At 42.9% G+C, this 19755-nt stretch overlaps 1 long non-coding RNA gene across 1 annotated transcript; it reads right to left on the reverse strand.

Annotated features, from left to right (window-relative positions):
* Nucleotides 1-4201: 4201 nt before the first annotated feature.
* Nucleotides 4202-19754, reverse strand: LOC128825917 (uncharacterized). The gene is made up of 2 exons (XR_008442753.1): nucleotides 19370-19754; nucleotides 4202-4712 (listed from the first exon to the last, which is right to left on the reverse strand). It is a non-coding gene; the product is annotated as an uncharacterized LOC128825917 (long non-coding RNA).
* Between the last annotated feature and the right edge of the window lies 1 nt (nucleotide 19755).

Below are 19755 nucleotides of genomic sequence, written 5' to 3' on the forward strand. Positions count from 1 at the left end.
GCTGTATTTTCATGGTCATGCCTGTGGTTCAGTGTCCTAAAAAAAAAAAAAAAAAGTCCAGACCAAGCAGCATCCATCAGCTACAATATACTGGGCAGTAAAGAATACAAGATCTGTGTTTTTTACATAGTGGTGAAAGCGCCATGGTACTAAGGCTCCCAAGAGGAATGGCCATCAAGTCTCAGCGGAAAAAAACTGCATTTAATCTTTACCCAGATAAATTAACTGTTTGATTCAGGAGCCCAACCTCCTGAGTGGAGACTCATCTCTGTTTAAAACTGGTTAGATTAATTTAATTGGAGCCTATGAATTTGCTGGTGGAGGTAAACTGATATAAGCCATGTTTAAATTGATTTAAGAGTGTGCACACACAATTGCACTGAATTAACTAAATCTGTGTAACTTGGTGCATCAGCCAGGCCTGAGTGGTTTAAAGCAATCAAAATAATCCTGGTTTAAACTGAAATAAGGATTTCCAGACGGCTTTTTGCACCGGTTTAACTAAACCAATTAGAAGATCACACTTTTAGTTAAACTAATGCAACTTGCTCCTGTAGACAAGCCCTCTGTCTTTCCTGGTGAGGAGGCGTCCACATCACGCAAAAAGACACCATTGGAATTGGCACTCACTGGAACCCTTGTTGACAATTTCAGCAAAGAACAGCCCTCAAGATAAAGAGTGAGGTACATTGGTAAGAGCAATATGGGAAGGCGTGAAGTGTCTGTACCCATTCTACAGGTATTCTTTGGATAAATAGAGGACTTCCCTTTGCGGTGCTGCAATATGGCCCCTTTTACCACCCCTAAATGGGAAAGAGTGGAGGGAGAAGAGGTGGGAGAAGGAGGAATACGGGGTTGGATCAGCCTGGTGCAGAACACTCTAGCCGTGGTCGAGCACAGCACTTGATTTCAGTGGTACTACTCTCATGCTTAACGTTTGATCACATGCTTGAGGGCTTGATCCTGCACCATTCAAATCAATGAGGGTTTTTCCATTGATTTGAATGGGATCAGACTCAAGCTGGATCAGGGCCAGAAGTTTCAGCACTATGTAGGATACAGCCCATAAAGGAAAAGGCAATAGGGAAGAGGGAAAGGAAGGTATAGACCGAAGAAATACAGATATGACGTCTTACATGTTCAATTTCCTCAGATGTGCAGGTCTGTCTTGTTAATATTAAGCAATCCATGACAACACCGTTGCTCTGCATTTTCTAAAAGTATAACTATCAGCCTGATAAATAAACCTAGAAGTGTCCTAAATTCAACAGAATGTCTCCTCTTTAGAGATTTTATGATAAATGTAACGAGGTAATCAGTATGCAAAAAATTAAAACAGAGAAAATTAACACTGGCATTGAGCTAGGATATTCACTGTAAATGCTGGATTCTTATAGGTAAGGGGGAGAGAAAAAACCCACAATCCTTTCTTAAACCCCAATGATACAGGCTCATTTATATGCAGTTATTCACGTGTGCAGTAAATTCCAATTATGTTTACAGATGTCTGCTTAACATTTATGGGAAAGGAATCTCAGCATGTCTGCAATATCCATATAAGGGCTTGGACTGGGATATCTATTTTTTAACCCAAGACCAATTTAATTATATTTTGCAGATTTTAAACAAAAATCCACCTGAGCTCTCTGATAGAAGGTTTAAGATTCAGGGCATTTGTTTGGGTTATATGACCATATTGTAAATCTTTCAAGACTCTACCATCTTTTAAAATGGCTTTATATACCACAAGTAAGTTTAGTCAATTTTACAAAAAACAAATAAATAAATTTAAAAATATGTGAGTCTCCAAACGGCTTGTTGGCTCTTCATCTGGGAATTTCTCATGCTGGAAAATATTGCCTGGTTGTTCTCCTTTGAACACCTCTCTGTTATGTATCTGACAAGTGTGTAACACTCTCACCCCTGGGGACACTGGCATTTTGTTCACAAATATGTGAAAAAAAACACAGAACTGTTGTTTTTTAAAAAAATCTTTTCTTCCCTAGTGGTGCATGTTCATTGAATTATTGTCACTTGCACATTTCATTATAGATTTGTGGAATGTGTTGTTATGCTGTTCGTGATGATGACGATAACAATAATAATTGTATATAATTATTTGTATTACCCATTGGCTCCCATTGAGATCAAAGCCCCACTGTGCTAGGTACTGTTCATATATGTAGTGAGAGATGTCCCCACCCCAAAGATTTTACAATCTAAACAGACAAGACAAACAAGAGTGTGAGAGAAACAGAGAAGTGAATTTTCTAACTGTGACAATAAAAATTTTCATACCAAGACGTTCATATCCCCATTTTTGGTGTGGAAACTGAGCCACGGAGAGGCTAAGTGACTTGCTCATGTTCACAATGAGTCAGTGGCAAAAGAAGGAGCGGGTCCGAGAAATCCTGATGCCCAGTCACCTGCTCTAAATGACAACTACATTCCCAAGAATGTTGCTACCTCTATAATGAAATCTCCTGATGCACGGTACTGAATCAGTAGCATTTTGCGCCCACTCTTGCACTGGTGTAAATTACTGTACGAGGCACGGAGCAATGGAGAATCTGGCCCTAAAAGTGAAGGTTTGATTCTTGCTATTCCTCTGTCTGAGGATATTGAAACTGCTCATTCTCTCTTCATCTGAAACACCAATATTTTGCTACAGCACATGCTCATGGCATCACAGTAAGCAACTAACAGGAATCTGAAGACTCTGTCAATCAATGGGACAGGGATAGTAGGCATCCAGTCAACATCCCAAACATTTACAAGGCACAGCCATGAAGAATGAGCTAAAATCACTTATTAAAGGATTTTTTTTTAAAGGCAAAGTTGCTTATTTGTGTGTATCCACCTCACTTTTCAATTGGACACTGCTGGCTCATCTCACACGCAGCATCCCCCGCAGCAATATTATGCGTATTTGGTAGTTACTTTACACCTCATGTTAGCATTCAGGAACTGTGTAGCAACTTCAGCAAGTAACTAAACTGCAAATCACCACTGCCATTGTTCAGTGACCCATCAGGCATTTTAAACACTGTCTCAGTACTTCTCGGAGCAGAATTAGTCCATTTTGCCATTGTTTAATCAGAGGCTATGAGAAGCCTGCTTTTTCTTTTGCTAAATAAATACAGATCTGTAATATTAAAGCAGGCGAGCTCAGGTGTGTGAATTTAAACTACACGTGTATTTGGAAATGGAATTTTTTTTTCTCCTTCTTCTGAAGCACTAACCCAGTTAGAATATTAATCTGGGATTGTAAAAGCTACTGTATGAAATTACTTCTCCAGAACACACACAGCCCTAAACCATTCTTCAAATATTGAAGCAATCCTGCCACACCAGAGGACTTTGTTTTGTGTATTTGCTCGTCCGGCCTACAGACTGAGGCGGGAACTGAACCTTTCCCTGTGTTTCCTTGTGGAGACAACATAATCTCCAGCAGGTATGCACAAAAGATTTGGTTTGAATTAACACGTTATTGATTTTATGTAAAGACATATGAGGGCGCAACAGTGAGCGGAGATTATGCCCACTGCACTTAAAGCATACACAGGAGTCATATCAGAACAGCAGCCCCGGCTACGCTATCCTGCCATATTTTGTAACATTTTCTCAAGGTGTTCAGACACCAGCGTGATGAATATGGTAAAAGGGCTTAAGCTCAAACCCATTGAAGTCAATGGAAAATACTCTCATTGATGGGCTTCGGATGAAGCCCTATATTCATTGGTAGACATTATAACTGGCTGTAGGGCATAGATACAATGTTCGGTCTGGATTCGTATCAGTTTGGGCAGGTGGATTTGGATTCAGGACCTTGGTTTAGTCCATAACAGGAGATAGCTGCAAAGTTCAGCTCAAAATGCTGATCAAGAACCAATCTCCACCATAGTTTCTGGATGTTCCTTTGGGACCTGTCTCTAGTTAGAAATATGCATGAAATGCTTGACTCTGCAAAGAGCAGTCCCATTTTTGAAAAAGCCTGGGCGGGGAGCAATGATCGGTCTAGAAACCAGCATGCCAGAGCCACAAGTGCCTCTAAGAAATAAGCAAAAAATGGAACTTCGTCTCTCATTATTTATAACTTGAGTTTGCGACCATTAGTGAAATATGTATACCAGACTTTTCACATGATTTTTTTTATTAACACACACACAGAGAAGTAAATAAACTGCCCATACCTCTGCAGTGAAGTTTGAAAAATCCAGTTTTATTCATTATTTATTAATTATCATGTGTTAAACTGAATTTCCTTCACCCCTCTTTCTCAAGTAACAAACATTAACTAATTAAGGAAACAAAGGTTTTATTTAATCAAAATGGAAGAAACACATTGGTAGGTAAATGTAAATGTTTACATATTACTCAGAATCTTGAGCATTATACTTCCACCTATCCTAATCAAATACAGCACACACGCAGCTCTCTCTGTTAGAAAAGTGCTATCAGAAAAGCAGATGGTAATTTCATGGTCATCACAGAAACGTGCTTGTTTGGAAAACTGCTCACGAGAGTTCAGTTTTGCTTCTAAACAGAATCAAGCCAACCCCGATTTTTAACAAGGTTTAATGAAGGTCCTACTAGTATGAACTAATGTTACAGAGAGCTGTTCAGGGCTACGTTGGTCTCATATTTCATGCCTCCTACGCTGTGTAGTTCTCATCTAGATCCTTCAACAGCTTCTCTCCAGTCATCTTCACCTGCAGATACGGAGATATAATGAGGATATACAATGGGCTAGCTAATAAGAGGCATCAATACTTTGTAACTTGTGAATGGCAGACTCAATGACAAGTTATGAAAGGTCATCAATAATGAGGGGGGAAGAAATTATGTCTCAGCTCATTAGATATTCCTTTTTAGGTAACATTGTTTGTTCATGTTTCTTTAAATAGTTGATGTGATAAGTTGTAACTTGCAATGCTAACAGCCCTGCTGCCGGGAAGCCTAACAAACAGTCATGCATTTAAAATACTTAACGGGGGAAGAAGACTAGTGTATGCTGTGGTATAAACAGATAAAGTGAGGTACAGATGGTGTATTTGCCTTTTCACTTCACACCTTTGCCACTTGTTGTTTATACAGTCAGCCTTAACTCATAGAACAAAAAGTTTCCAGTATACCCAGTGTCTTACCCAGAGAGAGAGGCCATTTCTTTACTGGCAGGCTTCATGGCCGTAATTCACCACCTGTAAGATCCACCAGAACAGCTGCAGCAGTGGGAAATGGAGGATAGATGGGGTGCAGGATGCTAAAAAAACATCCTGTCGGGCAGCCCTATGACCATGGAAGCTGGAAGGCTGCATGTCCAGTGGATAGTGCATTGGCATGGGAGTTAGTAAAAACCCTAGTTGGATTCCTGGCTCAGGCTGCTGTGTGACCTTGAGTGAATCATTTCATTCTCTGTGTCCCTTTCCCCCTCCCATGCTTTGTCCATTTAGGAGTAAGCTCATTGGGGCAGGGACTTGTGTGGGGCCTTGATCTCATCTGGGGCCCCTCGGCACTACAGTGATATAAACAATAATCCAGCGAAATAACCTCTGAAGACCATATGAGTTCTGCATGTTCTGGGCTTGTCGTTTTTGGCCTTCTGTATGAGGAGATCAACTCATACGAGTGAAACACAAGCAATGTACCCAGGGTATCAGAGCACAGGACTAAGCTGAGGGATTGTCTGCACAGCCTTGCAATTTGCACTATGGGGGAGTGAGTTGCAGAGTGCACTAGCATGCTGCACGGCAGCTCCCCTGTGTGGATGTTGCTGCTGCAAACTCGTAGCCCTCTTTCAAACACGACTAGATAATGCAAACCTAGGCACCAGCAGTGTCATCCAGGGGCAGTTACAGTGCGTGCTGCAATTCACAGCCCCGTAGTCCGAACTGTGGGTCTGTATAGACATAGCCTAAGTGAGGGATTCTGAGGATATCCTAGACCGCTGCAGCTACCCTCTCATGGGCCAAACTCTGCCCTCAATTCCACCTGTAAAAACCAACTAAAACCAGGGGCATTATACAGGTATGACTTGGACAGAGTTTGACCCAATGTTTTTTGTCTTACCTGAGTGGTGTCTCTTCTCTGAACCTATAGTGATATGTTTTATAGTGGTATATGCAATTTTTCATCTCTTATTTTACATGTAGCACGCGGGTCAGTTTTCTACATGCACAGTCAAATTTGATAATAGAAATTCAACAAGGTATAATATGCACTGTATAATAAAATGCAAGGAATCAAGTTATAATAATATGCATGTCTCTTAAAATGTGTGGTTAATCATCTCTAGACAGTTTTGTCACTCTGTTACTCCAGTTTTAGGTCAGTATAGTCTCTGTGAGTACAACTGCCCATACCAGGCCCCCTCTCTATTAGATCCTTCTTCTGATTTCCCCACCATGTCTGTCAGTCTAGGAGGGCCTGCAAGCCAGCCTCTGCCTGCATTTTGATAGAAGCCAGAATCAGGGATGTGAGAACTTCCACACTGCACTCCCCTTCTGCCTGCAGGTTTCCTGCCATATGCCCATCTGCATCAGACAGACAGAATTTTTCCCTAAGCTTCTTACACTTCAACAGGTACAAAACATTTGTCTGGTTCAAATTGTATAAATAACAAAGTGGACTTCTGAACATGTTGTAAAGGGGGGGAGGGAGAGGAAAATGTCCTGTCAAAACCTATGTGCCAAATTATAGATCGATAAAAATAGGAGCCTACAATGGAAGCACTATATAAACTCTGATATCATATTGTATTTATAGTGTGCATAGATTACATAGGAACACCATATTAAAAAGGTATAATATATAGATGGAGAAGGATTAAATCAGCTGCCAGGAATAGAGAGCAAGGATATAAATTCATCAGTAGGTTCTGATTTCATCTTAACAAACCACGAACAAAATTTGAGTTGTGTTAGATATTTCTGAAGAGGCATTAATATTGCCATCCAGGGGGGTTGCTTTCTTTTTAAATACTAAATGGAGATGCACTAACCATTTTCAACTGATAGTCAGCATGACATTGCTGATTTACCACTGGTGTTGGTTTATTGTCATTTCATTTTACTCAGACAATCCTATCCATTTTATTTCAATTATTTTTCTCGCCGATGCTCAAACATCCTACTTTGGTGTGATACAGAAACCCGAAGCCACTGCTTTGCTGATGACCTAAAAACTTTATATTAGAAACCCTCTTCTCCCAGCCGCTTGTGAATGGCAGAGTAATGTCCTGATCCTGCCAAACCCCTTTCTTTAGTCTCATACTCACATGAGTCGTCCTGTTGAAAGCTAATGAAACTGCTCACTTGAGTAAGCGCTGCATGATCATTCCTATTAATAACTAAATAATAGTTCATACTCTTCAATACGCTGTGGATCAGCCCCTTATAGAATTTAGCTGTGGATTTCTAAACATTCATTTAGGGTCCCATCACCCCATTGTATGTAAATATCATCATCCTCTTACAGATGGCACAGAAAGGTGAAGTGACTTGCCCAAAGTCACACAGCAAGTCAGTGCCAGAGCCGAGGAGAAAGGTCCAGAGGTCCTGTTTCCTCTGCCATCACCATTAAACTTACGTCTCCCTATAAAACAAGTGTTATATAGACATTAGATAGATTAGATTGACTCACTCACTGGGAAGTTCACTGACTGTGAAATTAGTAAATTACCTAAACCCAAAGAATTTAGAAAAACAATATAATCCTGGGGGTACTGAAATAATTAATTTGCTAATCAGCTACACCTTGCTTTTTTAATTTGCAAATAGTACTCTGGTTTGTTGCCTATTTCAGCCACCTCAGGAAGAACAATATTTCAGGAAGTATGCCACCTTCTCTCAGGATACTACTGTCTATGTGTATTTTGCACCACAGGATTGGCCAGTTCTTAATATGTATATAGGTTACACTGTCCAGTGCAAACAAAACTGACCCTGTGATCCAACTTCACAAATGTTGTCAGGAAATTTGTGAAACTATGTTTAAAAAAAAAAAAGCTTCAGAATTGTAATAATTTTCTGTTTTGTGCTGTTTGTCTCCTTGTTTCACTTTGTTGCTGCAGTTTGCATTAAATCATCTCAAATGCAGAGTTTGCCAGAAATGACAATTAATATGGAGAGGGGGGAAAGTATTACCATCTATTATTTGCCATAACATGAATTTAAACCAGGAAGTCAAATGATAAAATATGTGGTGAAGGAGGGAGGGAGAGGAGTACCCAAATGAGTAATAGCCTTGGGCTTCTGAGCCTGAACTTAATGTGCTAAGTAAATCCCTGAGGTTAAAAAAGTATGAAAATTGTTGCAGCTTAGGGAGATATATTTTAACTTTGCAAAAGGTCCCTGCAAATCCACCACCAGACTTTTAGGTGGCTACAAATATAGAACATACACAAAGTGTGTGTGTGTGTGTGTGTGTGTGTGTGTGTGTGTGTGTGTGTGTGTGTGTGTGTGTGTGTGTGTGTGTGTGTGTGTCACTCAAAATTCTATTAACCCAGGGCGAGTTGTTGTGTTTTGGATAGATGAGTAAAATACCCAGTAATGGCTTTTATTAATAAAGTAAGGGTGACTGAGAAGATATTATGCCTGAATAGGTAAATGTTCATGACTATATAATCTGTGTGTATAGATAATATAAGGTATGTTTATCCATATGTGTGCCTATGGGGGGGGGGGTGTAAGCACGTAAATACATATTGTAAAGTTAAAAGCAAGCTAATGCTTATGTTCCTAAATAAGGGTTAAGGTTTACAATGCCATCTCTGAGCAAAATATTATCTTAAAAAAATAAATTTGAAAAAGGAAAAGCTTCCCAAGTTTAGTGTAAATTAACAGTAGCCACTTCGTGACACTGCAAACAATGTCTGGTTAGGGAAAAGACTTTGCGGTCTAAACATATTTACCCAGTATGTCAGGCTATAGTTGAGTTGCACCAGTTTGAAGCCTACAGTCAGATTGTTACAATTGTGTATGTAGATTGAAAGGTAATTGATGCCTTTGTGTGGTGCATTTATGCCTGGCTCCAACTCTTTCTCTTGAAAACTGTCTTCCTATTGAGTTGACCATGCTGCTGAATTTATGAAGAGAGATGTTTTAGCAGAAATCCCCCTGAGTCTGCCATCAGTCCTAAATCCCCAGCCTGCTCTCCCTGGGAGACCTCATGACACAGAGCATGCCAAAACAGCTTCCTTTTGCCTATGCATTAGCAATCTATTTTACCTTTTTGACATCTCTCACACATAAAACCGTAAGAGAGAAATAAAATATCTGTCTCTGGGCGAAAATAAAGCTTTGCCTCCCTCCTGATCTATAGGATATAAAATAAAGCCATGGCTTTGATAGTGGCTTTTCCTTATGCTGGAGTTGCTTTTGCATACGCGGAGACAATGAAGATGAATGAGCTGGGATTCGCTGCCTCCTCGTGGGGTTTGTTTCACCCTCTTTTTCTTTAATGGTCTTTCTTCCCCCACCGCTCACACCCTCTTTACTTGTCTTCCTCTATTTGTCTTTTAGCTGCCTTTCCCTCCTTTTAAAAAAAAAAACTTTTAATTTTCACCCACACCCTGGTTTTCCTCCTAGCAATCAGGTCTCACTCACACTCACTCACACACACACTTCTCTCTCACCCATTTGCTACAGTTGTTTGTGAACTACTGGCTTTGGTCCAGAGAAAAAAACAACCCAGGGGTAGACAGAAGTCCTGGGCACTGAGGTGCAATTAAAAATAAACCTACAAAAAAAAGCTGCCACTTCTCTCAGCAATGTCCTTTTATTCTGCAGCACTTGGGTGAACCAGTGTGTTCCTGTTGGTGTTGGGTTTTTTTTTTCCCACGGGGACAAGCAGAAAAAGGCAGCTTCACATTGCACCCTGTGCTTTCTGCAAGCCCAGTTCTGAAGTGCGAAGGATTTGTCAGCCAGCAGGAATGAGCACTTCTGCTCTCTCCCCCTATCTCATTCTCTTTCCTTTACGCTCCCTTGGAAGGAGGCTGATTCTGCCTGATATTGTTGGTTGGTTGTTTGCCACTCTCTGCCTTTTCCCCAGCAAGCTGCAGCCTGAGAGAGAGAAGAGAGATCTCCCTCCAGGGCTGGCTCTTTCATGATTCCCCCTTTTGGAGGCTTTCCCTGCCTTGCCTTCAGTCAAAACCCAGGCACACACTCTTTGGACTGGTAATTATTTATTAGTTCTGTTTCCCCATCAACAATGCATGAGCTTGGAATGTAAGCGACACCATTTAGCGACGTGCCATGAAATCCAGGAAGGGGTAATCAAGAGTGGGAAGGAGCAGACCAAAAAAAAAATCCCAGCAACTTCTCTGAGAGGCGCTTCTTCCCACCCCAGCTGCAAACGTGCTGTGGGTGGACTTTCCTGACCCGTCTCAACACTGTTTACCCTTCTAATCGATTCAAGTGTTTCAATGTAAACTTGGGACCTCTAATACATCATTTAAAGATCTTTTTCCCGGCTCCTTAAAACCAACCTTGCAGGGCACAGAATGATGGATCCGGGCCAGGAATGGTTTGTAGTTCTACCGGCTTAATTACATCTTCACTTAAATGTTGGTTTAGTCATCGATATCAAAATCAGCCAAATGCATCGCTTCCAAGATGGGGAAAGTTTCTGTGCAAGAAGGTTTATGGGTTAGGGGGCCCGGGAAAAGTTATCCAGTGTGTGGATATCTAGGTAACAAGCAGCTACTGGGCACTATAGTAACTTTGATTTGTGAAGATATAGACTTGCGGCTTTCTGAACTGCGGTATTGCGTAGTCTCCAGACAATACCTGGCTTTCAGTTCGTATCTTTCCCCATCCCCTGCAAACCCGCTGCTTCCTTGGGTAGGGCAGGATGTGTTATGTGACCACTGGGCCGATGACAGGGAGACGGGGGGGAAGTGTAAGTCACTTTTTTTTAGAGAACTGGCATGAAGCACCCACAAAGGAAGGGGAAAGAGGAAAGTCAGGTGGAGGAGGATGGAAAGCAGCGTCTCGCAGCCCAGTGACCAGCAGGGAGCCACTTCTGCAGAGTCCAGGATTATGGGTTAACTGTCACCGATTATTCCAACGTGGCTGAGGTGTTCTTTGTCTGATCGCCTTGCCTCTCCTGTTCGTTTCTCCCCACCCAGCGCAAAACAAACTAACAAACAAAACCCCCTGACATTTTGAAATCTAAGACTCCCCTGTTGCCTTTTGATCAGCTATCCAGCTCCGGAAAACGGTAACAGGAAACTGACAAATACACTGGATAAATTCATGTTAGTTTCCCAGATCCAGGTGTGTTCTCTTGCCTTGTTTAGAGTTTTTAAAGGCGCTGGCGTGTTGGCGCATATTAAAAGGAGGGGGAGAGGGACATTTCTGATTGCTTAAACCTCTCCAAGGGGTTTCAAGCAAAGAAACCAAGGGTGGGGGTACAGTGTAGAAGCCAATTAAGTAGGTTGTTGGCTTTTTTCTTCCTGTCTCCCCTCTCCGCACATTACTGGAGGGAGGGGATTCGGACAATGCTGCTGAGATTCAGTTGGATTATTGGCTTTTGGGAGTGAAAGAACAGCTGTTTCAATGACAGGGCTACAGGGAACAGATCTGTAAGAGCCATCGAATTTCTTAGCCCTGGTGTGCTGCGGAGTTGGAAAGTCGGGGGGAAATGGTGGGTTGAGTTGAGGGTGTAAAAGTCAATATCTGGCCCTGGCAGATGTCCAGGGCTCCCGAAGTTTCAGGCTCCGAGGAGCCCACACGGTGTACAACATTGGCAAGACAAATCCTGCTAGAACTTAATTTTTGTATCTAAGAGCCAAGGGAGGTAGAACTGGGGGAGTTTGTGGTGTCGCTTCCACGTCCCAGGGATATATTCACATGCAAAAAATCCTCGCCTGCTTCCTTGGGTTGGGCCCACTGGACGGTTTCCTTCCCCCAATGGCACATGAAATTCACCTATTGCAAATACTTTTGTTTAAGCAGAGTCTGTGTTGGGGGAAAATCAGCCCCTGGACACAAATTGCATTTGAAAGGGGCATTTAAACCTCTATCTTGGGCACTAATCGGAGACATCTACTGCCACCGATTTCCTTTAATGTTGCAATATGATTTGTCAAGGAGTTGCCCCCTGTCTTTTTTTTTTTTTTTTTAAGAAAGCTGGTTAACAGCAGGGATCAGCTGTGTCAAACTCACTGCGTTCATTTTGTTGTTTATTTGGTTTTGCTGAGAAACGGAGCATTTACAACTTTTCATTTTATATACCCATTTTAATATCCATTACATTGCTGGTTATTGCAGTGATCTGAGAAGTAAATCTGCTTACTGACGACGATGAGGCAAACAGTAATGTACCAATGCTCTCCAGCGTTAGAAAATCGTCCATGTGGCCAGTGACTTTCCCTAAGTGATCTCCCAAACTATGTGCAGGCTGAATATAGAACATAATAAGAACGGTGTATAGATCGCCTGGGCCCCATATTTTCAACCCCACCAAAACCCTGCACCTTAGACGCAAGAAATAGATTGTACTTTCAGGATGTCCTGGTTGGCCCATTGGTCTTGAAGGCATCAAAGAACTGGCTTCTTCTCCATGAGCAAGTTCAACCCATCTGCATTAAATATGAAAATAACCCACAAAAACTGGCTTTTCTAATTGCCCGGAGACTTGATTAACATAAAGAGAAAAGGAGAGAAACCTCACCTGTTCAAAGACAGATCATGCAGGTTTTGCCAACAATAGTGGCTAAAAACTAAAGGCCGGGAAAGGGGGGAATAAAGGTGACTGTCAGAGCAGTATCCCTGTGATCAGTTAGTAAAATATTCCTTGGCAAATAATTGAATTGCCAGCTTGCATTAGCAAGAGGAAGAGAGCGAGGAGAGGGAACGTGTCTGCTCTATTCACTTGTAGTGGGTGAATCGTGTTCAGACCTTAAAAGGGAAGGGTGTCCTCTTTCGGAGTGAGACCCGAAACAAAAGGCTTGAAAAGGAAAAGAAAGGAAGCTCAGGTAATCTTGGCTTGCTCGCTGTTGATTAGAAATCGTTAGCATGGGCGCTGCTGAAAGACACTAGCAGGCAGAGATCAAGGCGAGGGGGGGAGAGGTGGGCTTTTCCTTTCTCCCCCACCCCCAGTTGCTTGATATCTCTCCAGCTATCAGCAGTGATATGGTAACTCTATGCCCATTACGTGAAGGAGGAAAGCCAATTACTGGGAGGATTAATTACTGGGAGATTGCAAGCCTTGTGTGGTGGGGCTTGTCTCTTTGCTAGGAGTCTATTTCCATTGATATGTCTCGGGGTGATGGTGAAGCAGAAACTGGTTGGTCTAACTTCTCCTGCAAAATTCTAGGAGTGTGTCTCCAGACTGAGCCAGCAGGAGGACAGGACCTGGCCAATGTCCCCCAGCAGTGAAAGTGCAGAAGAGATCTCCCTGGCAAGTCAAGGCGAGCTGTTGCTGTCTTGTTGCGTTTGGTCCCAGCCCCTGGGAGCTTTTTTTAAAGTTAGAGGTGATGTAGTCGCACTCAGCTGATCAAAGCTGCGCTGGGTCCGGACTAATATTTCTCACTTTATTACGAAGTGTCACTCAGGGCCGTTGCATGCCTGAAGATCAGAACAGTCCCCCAAACAGCATAACCTAGGGAGCTATGTGGGATCACCGAGGTTAATGTCACGTGCATCCCGGGAACAATCCGTCTCCTTTTCCTGTATGCACCGCTGCAAACTTTCAACTTGAACTTTTCAACTCTGGCTTTTTTTTGCGCGAGCTTTTGCTTGGTTTAAATGTTACAAAGCAAAAGGGGGGGGGAGAGGGCAAGCAAGTCACTTAGCCCCCGCGGCAAGGGCTGCGGAGTTCAACACAGCCCTGAGCACAGAAAGGAAACTATTTTCCTTGATCCGTTTCCCAGGAATATTCCGCCTGCAGCCGCTGTCTATTTACAGATCAAGGCAACGTGTCCAGGTTGTAAAGGGAGTTTCTTCACCGATCGAGCTTTTAAAATCCGGCAGAACAGCAATTGTGTCAAACCCCGGCCGCACCGCGAAGCTATTCTGCGGGTACCTCCGCAGACCGCGTGTTAGAATAAGTCCATCTGTAAGACTCTCCAATACCTTCTGCCTCGAGTTTTACAATTCCTGCTGCGCGCAGTTGCTAGTCTACACAAGTCTAGGCTGAGTCTATAGAGGGGCTGGGGAGACTATAATATTTGTACAACACTAGTGCCCCATAAAGGAGAGAGAGAAATCCCATTACCGAGCGCAATGGTGTAGAAAGACGGATGATAAACAGGGCGATGTTTAACTAAAAGAACGGGAAAGACACCCGCAAAATGTAGATTCAAACCCAGCCGAAAGGGAGGACTTCATTTTTTTTTGTCCTAAACTTAACATAGAATTTAAATTGATTTTTTCCTCATTTTTATTTCCCCTTTTAAAAACCTGGGGCGACATTAAAAATAGTCCCAATGAGTGAGTTTGTGTTAAAGTGTGGCGATAGCCCCTCACGTTCCAACAATAAATACGTGATACAGGGGGTGTGTGTGAGAGAGACAGACAGACAGACAGACAGACACTTCAATTTCCTTCCTATCCCATAAGCGAATTGCAATCTGATTATTTTAATAATAAAAATTAGAATGAAAACAAAGCTTGATGAAACTTGGAGGGAAAAAAACCCTCGTCCAAGAAGTCAATGGAGATCCCTCCCTCCCCCAGTTATACTGTTCTGGGTGAAACTCCCCTCGATTTTTAGAATATTTATTCACCTCTCACCCCCAAACTTCAGTGTTGACTTTCCAGCTCATTGCTCACATCTTTCCAAAAACAAGCCAGTCTCTCTCATCATCACCCCAATTCTGTCGAGCAGGGTGTCACTAGAATCCGAATGAATGCACCTTTCTTGCCCTCCAAAAGAACAAAGAGGGGGAGTGGGGCAGAGAACCCATATGACAAAGGGGGGGACACAAGTCGGGGTTCCAAGAGGGGTACGGGGGGGAGAGTCAGAAAGGGACACCTTGTGTCAGCTGTTACAACTGAGAATTTGAACTCTTTGTGCAGAAACCTGTCCGGCCGTGTCTCTGCCAGAGACACAAGTGATGTGTCTCTCTTCCTAGGCAGCCATAGATTGGTGAGTGACATCGTTTTGGTTATTCGGTGCAGAAGAGGGGGGGGGGGTTGATTTGAGCATTTTGTCTTGCCTCCCCCCCCCCCACTACAACGTAAATACGATGTAAATAATAGCCCTGCCATTTTCGATTGATGGCTGAGGACATTCAAATCACACCCCTCCCTCTCCGAGTTGGCTGGGCCCTCCAGGGAATAGGGCCGTAAATGCAGCTGGCCTGGGTCACTAAACGTCTTCCCCCGCAATGCAAGCCTGGGGCAGGGAAGGCTCCCTGGAGCCTGCTGCTGATCCCACTTCCCAGAGAAGGGATTACAGACTCCTTCAGTGTGAACGGCTCCTAGGGAAAGACCTGAGAGAATCTTCCCCACTCCGCTTCCCCTTTGGCGCTCCACGCTTAACTGGAACGACCCCTTCCTGTGTCCTTTAGCGGAGTTAGCTAGATCGGGGCTAGAGCTCTACAGAAACAAGTCTGGACTGTCCCTGCTCCGGATTGCAGGGTATCTTCTCAAAGGGTGAATCAAACAACGCACAGGGAACTGTTTTGTCTTTTGTCCAGGCCGAACTCCAGACCCGAAGTCCGTCTGTAGGATCTGGAGCGGTGTGTGGGGATTGGGGGTTGCTTTTTGTGTTAACCCCCATAGAGTTCCTCCCACTACATCACGTTAATGACCCGCTACAGCAAGTGGCCTGTAAAGCAGAAAGCAAACTCTGCCTTTTAGAATCATTCGCCCCAGCCAGAAAATGGCTTGCCAGGAAATCCTGACAAGAAATCAATGGGCCTTTCAAAATGTATCTGATCAAAAGGCAGGTTTGGCGCTGGAAGTGTGGTGCTTTCCAGGCCAGTGCTTCAGTCTCCTCAAATCATTAGGGGGAAAACAGTGAAAGCATGTTGTGATCTCTCTGTGGGCACTTCAGTAGTTCCCAGTCATGACCTGGTTCCCTCCTCTCAGAGTCCTGCATCCTGGGCAGACCCGCTTCGCTGCACATTTTACAAAAATCACTCCAGATCCAGGACTGTTCTTTGAACCAGGGGGATTCATTCCCAAAACGAAACGACACTGACTTCCCATGGAAGCCAGTTCTTATTTCACTGCAGCTGGAGGAAACCGTCTTAATTTAGTGGGAGAAAATTGTGTGTGTGTGTGTTCAACACAAAATGTCAAGTCTGAGCAAGGGTGGGTGGCAAGTGAACACAAATGTTGTTGGTTGAAAGGCAAAACCAAATGGCACCGAAGGACCGAACTGGTGCACAAGCAAAGTGAGAAAGAATCGATGCTACCGGTCTTTAAGCAAATGCCATTACATGTAACATGCCAGTTGGAGTGCCAAGCATTTTATAGAATCAGGTGACTTTATTAATCAATCTTCCTTGCAAACTCCTGGGCGTCAGTTTCCACTTTTCCACAGCAAGGCATCACAATCTACCTTCTCCTGATTTATCAGGGAAGCCGCCTAATCGTTTTCATTTAAAGAAACAGCGAATTTTTGTTTCTCTGTCTGGTTTTGGGAGAAGGTATTTTTCAGTTTGGAGTATGAGAGGCAAACTACATCCAGGGATTTTCCTGCTTCTGCTATTTTAATTTGTGTCAGACGAGTCTGGGGTCTCCCCCTGAATTTAAAACAGGTGGAAGGTTGTTGAAATAGATACATTGAATCCCACCTTATTCCGCCTTTACGGAAAGAGAGAAAGTGTCAGATCCATTGTCCTCGGGTTCATTTTGCAGGGGCTTCCTTTGTAAGGTTCATTTCAGCAAGGGTCCCTGGTTACCTTTCCCCATGACAAACTCTTCGGAGGCGGGGTTTCTACCACCGCTGTGTATATATAGTATAATCTCTCTCTCTCTCTCTCTTTCTCACCAGATGCTTTTGCTAACGCCTTAAAAAACACGCACACCATGGAAAGCTGATGGGCATAAGATGCTCATCTTCTCTCTCTTATTCATCCCTGACCAACACATGTCACTTGGGGGCCGGCAGTCAAAGGGAAGAGGTCCCTTGATAGCAGAGTACAGCTGTCGCCTTATAGGGTCTATAGGACCATGGCTATCCCAGCCATCCCTTCCCTCTGTTTTACATGAGAAGAAGCACATATGCAGGGCGAAAAGGGGGTTGAGGGTGTGGAAAGGGAGGGTCGGGGGCTCTGTGGATGGATGTATTGATTCCAGTTTTTAACGTTTTACCAATAAACGCGGAGAGGATGCAAACCAACAGCTGAGGGGTGGGGGAGAGGCTGGGAGAGAGAGAGCCCAGGAGTTTTGGGTCCCATCCGGCGAACACGTGTGTGTGTTTCTGTGTGCGTTGTGTGTCAGGCCGGGCTTTAAAACTCCAGTTCCCACAACGCTGGCAGAGGAGGAGGAGGAGGAGGAGGAGGAGGAGCTGGAGTGGGGTGGAGAGGTCTTCAGTTTGCAATCCAAGCGCTGGGTCCTTGGGCTGCAGCCGGAGCTGAGAAATGGAACAGCTGTCTGGGTTTAGACAAATAAATAAAGACCGCAGATCGGTATCGAAAAGAGGCTTTGTGCCTGCCTGGATCTATCTGAGAGCCGCCGTTTATATACTTATGTTATCCCGCTACCGGCGCAAACTCCGAACTTTGTCTTTATTCGGTTTGTGTAGCTTAAACCAGAACGTTATCCAAACTGTTTCCTTCTCGGTGTGAACGCCCAATAGGTTTCAGTCATCCGAAGGGGACTAGAGTGGAATTCGCGGATGGGCGACAGGCTGAGCAGAATTGGGGTTGATTTTTGTTTAATGACGAGGGAAAAATAGATATGAACTAAACCGAAGTGAGACGGGTTAGGAATATGATGAAACCGTAACGCAGTTTTGCGAAAGGGAAGAATTAGCCCTGATTTTAGTCCACTTTGATTCGAAAGGACAGTAACTGAGCTGGCTTCCTTAGCTAGCAGGGGATGAATCCGAGTTCTGAACTACAAAGCAATCCGAAGTTAAAGTTGGAGTGTCCTCTTCGGATGAGATTTACCATAAATTGCTTTCCTGCAAATGTCCCGTTTTTTTAAAAACTTCCCTAAACGGAATGCTGGACTATTAGAATTATTTTCAAGGAGAAAACAACGAGTTTTGTTTTAAATGGTTTTCTCCAGACTATTAACCCTTTAACGTTTTAAAGAAAAAAAGCTATCGCCTTTCTTTGCTAATTAACATTCAGTCAAAACCGCTAGTTCGCAAGAAAAGAATTAAGAAGGGGAGGAGACTTTGTTATAGAAAATGTATTTGCGAATCCGAGCAGAATTCATTATAATCAAATTTATATTGGAAGAATTTTTTTTCTTCTAGGGGGCAGTTTTTCAATCATCAACAAGTGCAAACTTCATCAACCTTTCTCCTCAAGATTTTACACATCAATTTCCAAATAAAGGCCATTTCTGACGCAGTTGCCATAGATTTACATTATCCCCATACACCATTTTCTCACAAGACAAACGTAAATGCGAAACCCGAAGAGAAATCAAATATTTTCCTAACCGATCAGTCATTAACAAAATCCCTTTAAGGATCACATCGAATTAATTTTTATTTGCAAAGAGATTAATTAAGTAAACTACATTTATCATTTGGTTCCAGTTTTATATCACAAATGCTGGCAAATTAATCATATCGGAGTAGTTGATTTTTTTATAAATATCCCAACATAAATATTAAAGAACATTCATAAATACATATACTCGGTTGAAAACAAAAAAATATTAATTTATATCGGATCCAAGCTATATGAGTTCTTCTGAAAACTTATAAAGCTCTGTCTAGAAATTAATGGGCACTTTCCTTCTTGTCCCCCAAAAAGTTCATTCAAAATCTCTTTTTCTCTAGCAGAATGGAGTGTTCTATACAGCCAATAAACAATATGATGTGGCTCAGACAGCAGGAGAGTTTTCACACTTTTCTCTTTCCTTTCCCAAAAGATGGGTCTTCATTTTTTTTCTGATCATAAATAAAGCAGAATGTTATAAGCTTTGTTTACTCAAAGGCAATTACCCTCTGCTGTGTAAAAAATCAACCGTGCTCTTCTGAAAACTGTCTTCCGTTGATTAGCCCCTAAACTTTCTTCTCTTCACGTGCCTTGTAAAGACGACTAATTTGTCCTTCTTTGAGTCAGGAAAATTATTAGCAACGGTCATTACATTAAATCAGGACACTTGGTTGTAACCTCCTCTCCATAAAGATGCTCTGCTCAACAACAACAACAACAAGACCCCACTATTTAAATTATACAGACACACTTCTCCTCTTGAGCTAGAGAAGAAAAAAAAATATTACCTACCAGTTTTATCACTCTCTCTGTGTGTGTGTGTCTCTCTGCTGGGTGCAACTTGGGAGCTATCGCTCATAAACCACTACCGCCACTCCTGTTCCTTAGCCATCTCTTCCCCCGAAGTGCACTTCAAATACCTTACCAAATAATAATTTAAAAAAAAAATGAAAATATGGCATTACCTAACAATTTTGATAATGGGTCGCTTCCTCTTATTCTCTATAAATGGGTCTTACTGTACCATCCCAGCTTGGGAAGGATGCTTAATGAGTTGCTGAGGTGGGAGGAGGGCAGCGAGACGGTGATTGGCTAGCCACGGCCGTGACGTGGGAGATCGGTGCATAAGGCTTCGGCTTCTAAGCGGCCGGGAACATGCAGTCCAGCGAGAAGCCGCC

Source organism: Malaclemys terrapin, chromosome 18 (genome assembly GCF_027887155.1).
Source record: "Malaclemys terrapin pileata isolate rMalTer1 chromosome 18, rMalTer1.hap1, whole genome shotgun sequence".
NCBI classification, from domain to species: Eukaryota; Metazoa; Chordata; order Testudines; family Emydidae; genus Malaclemys; species Malaclemys terrapin.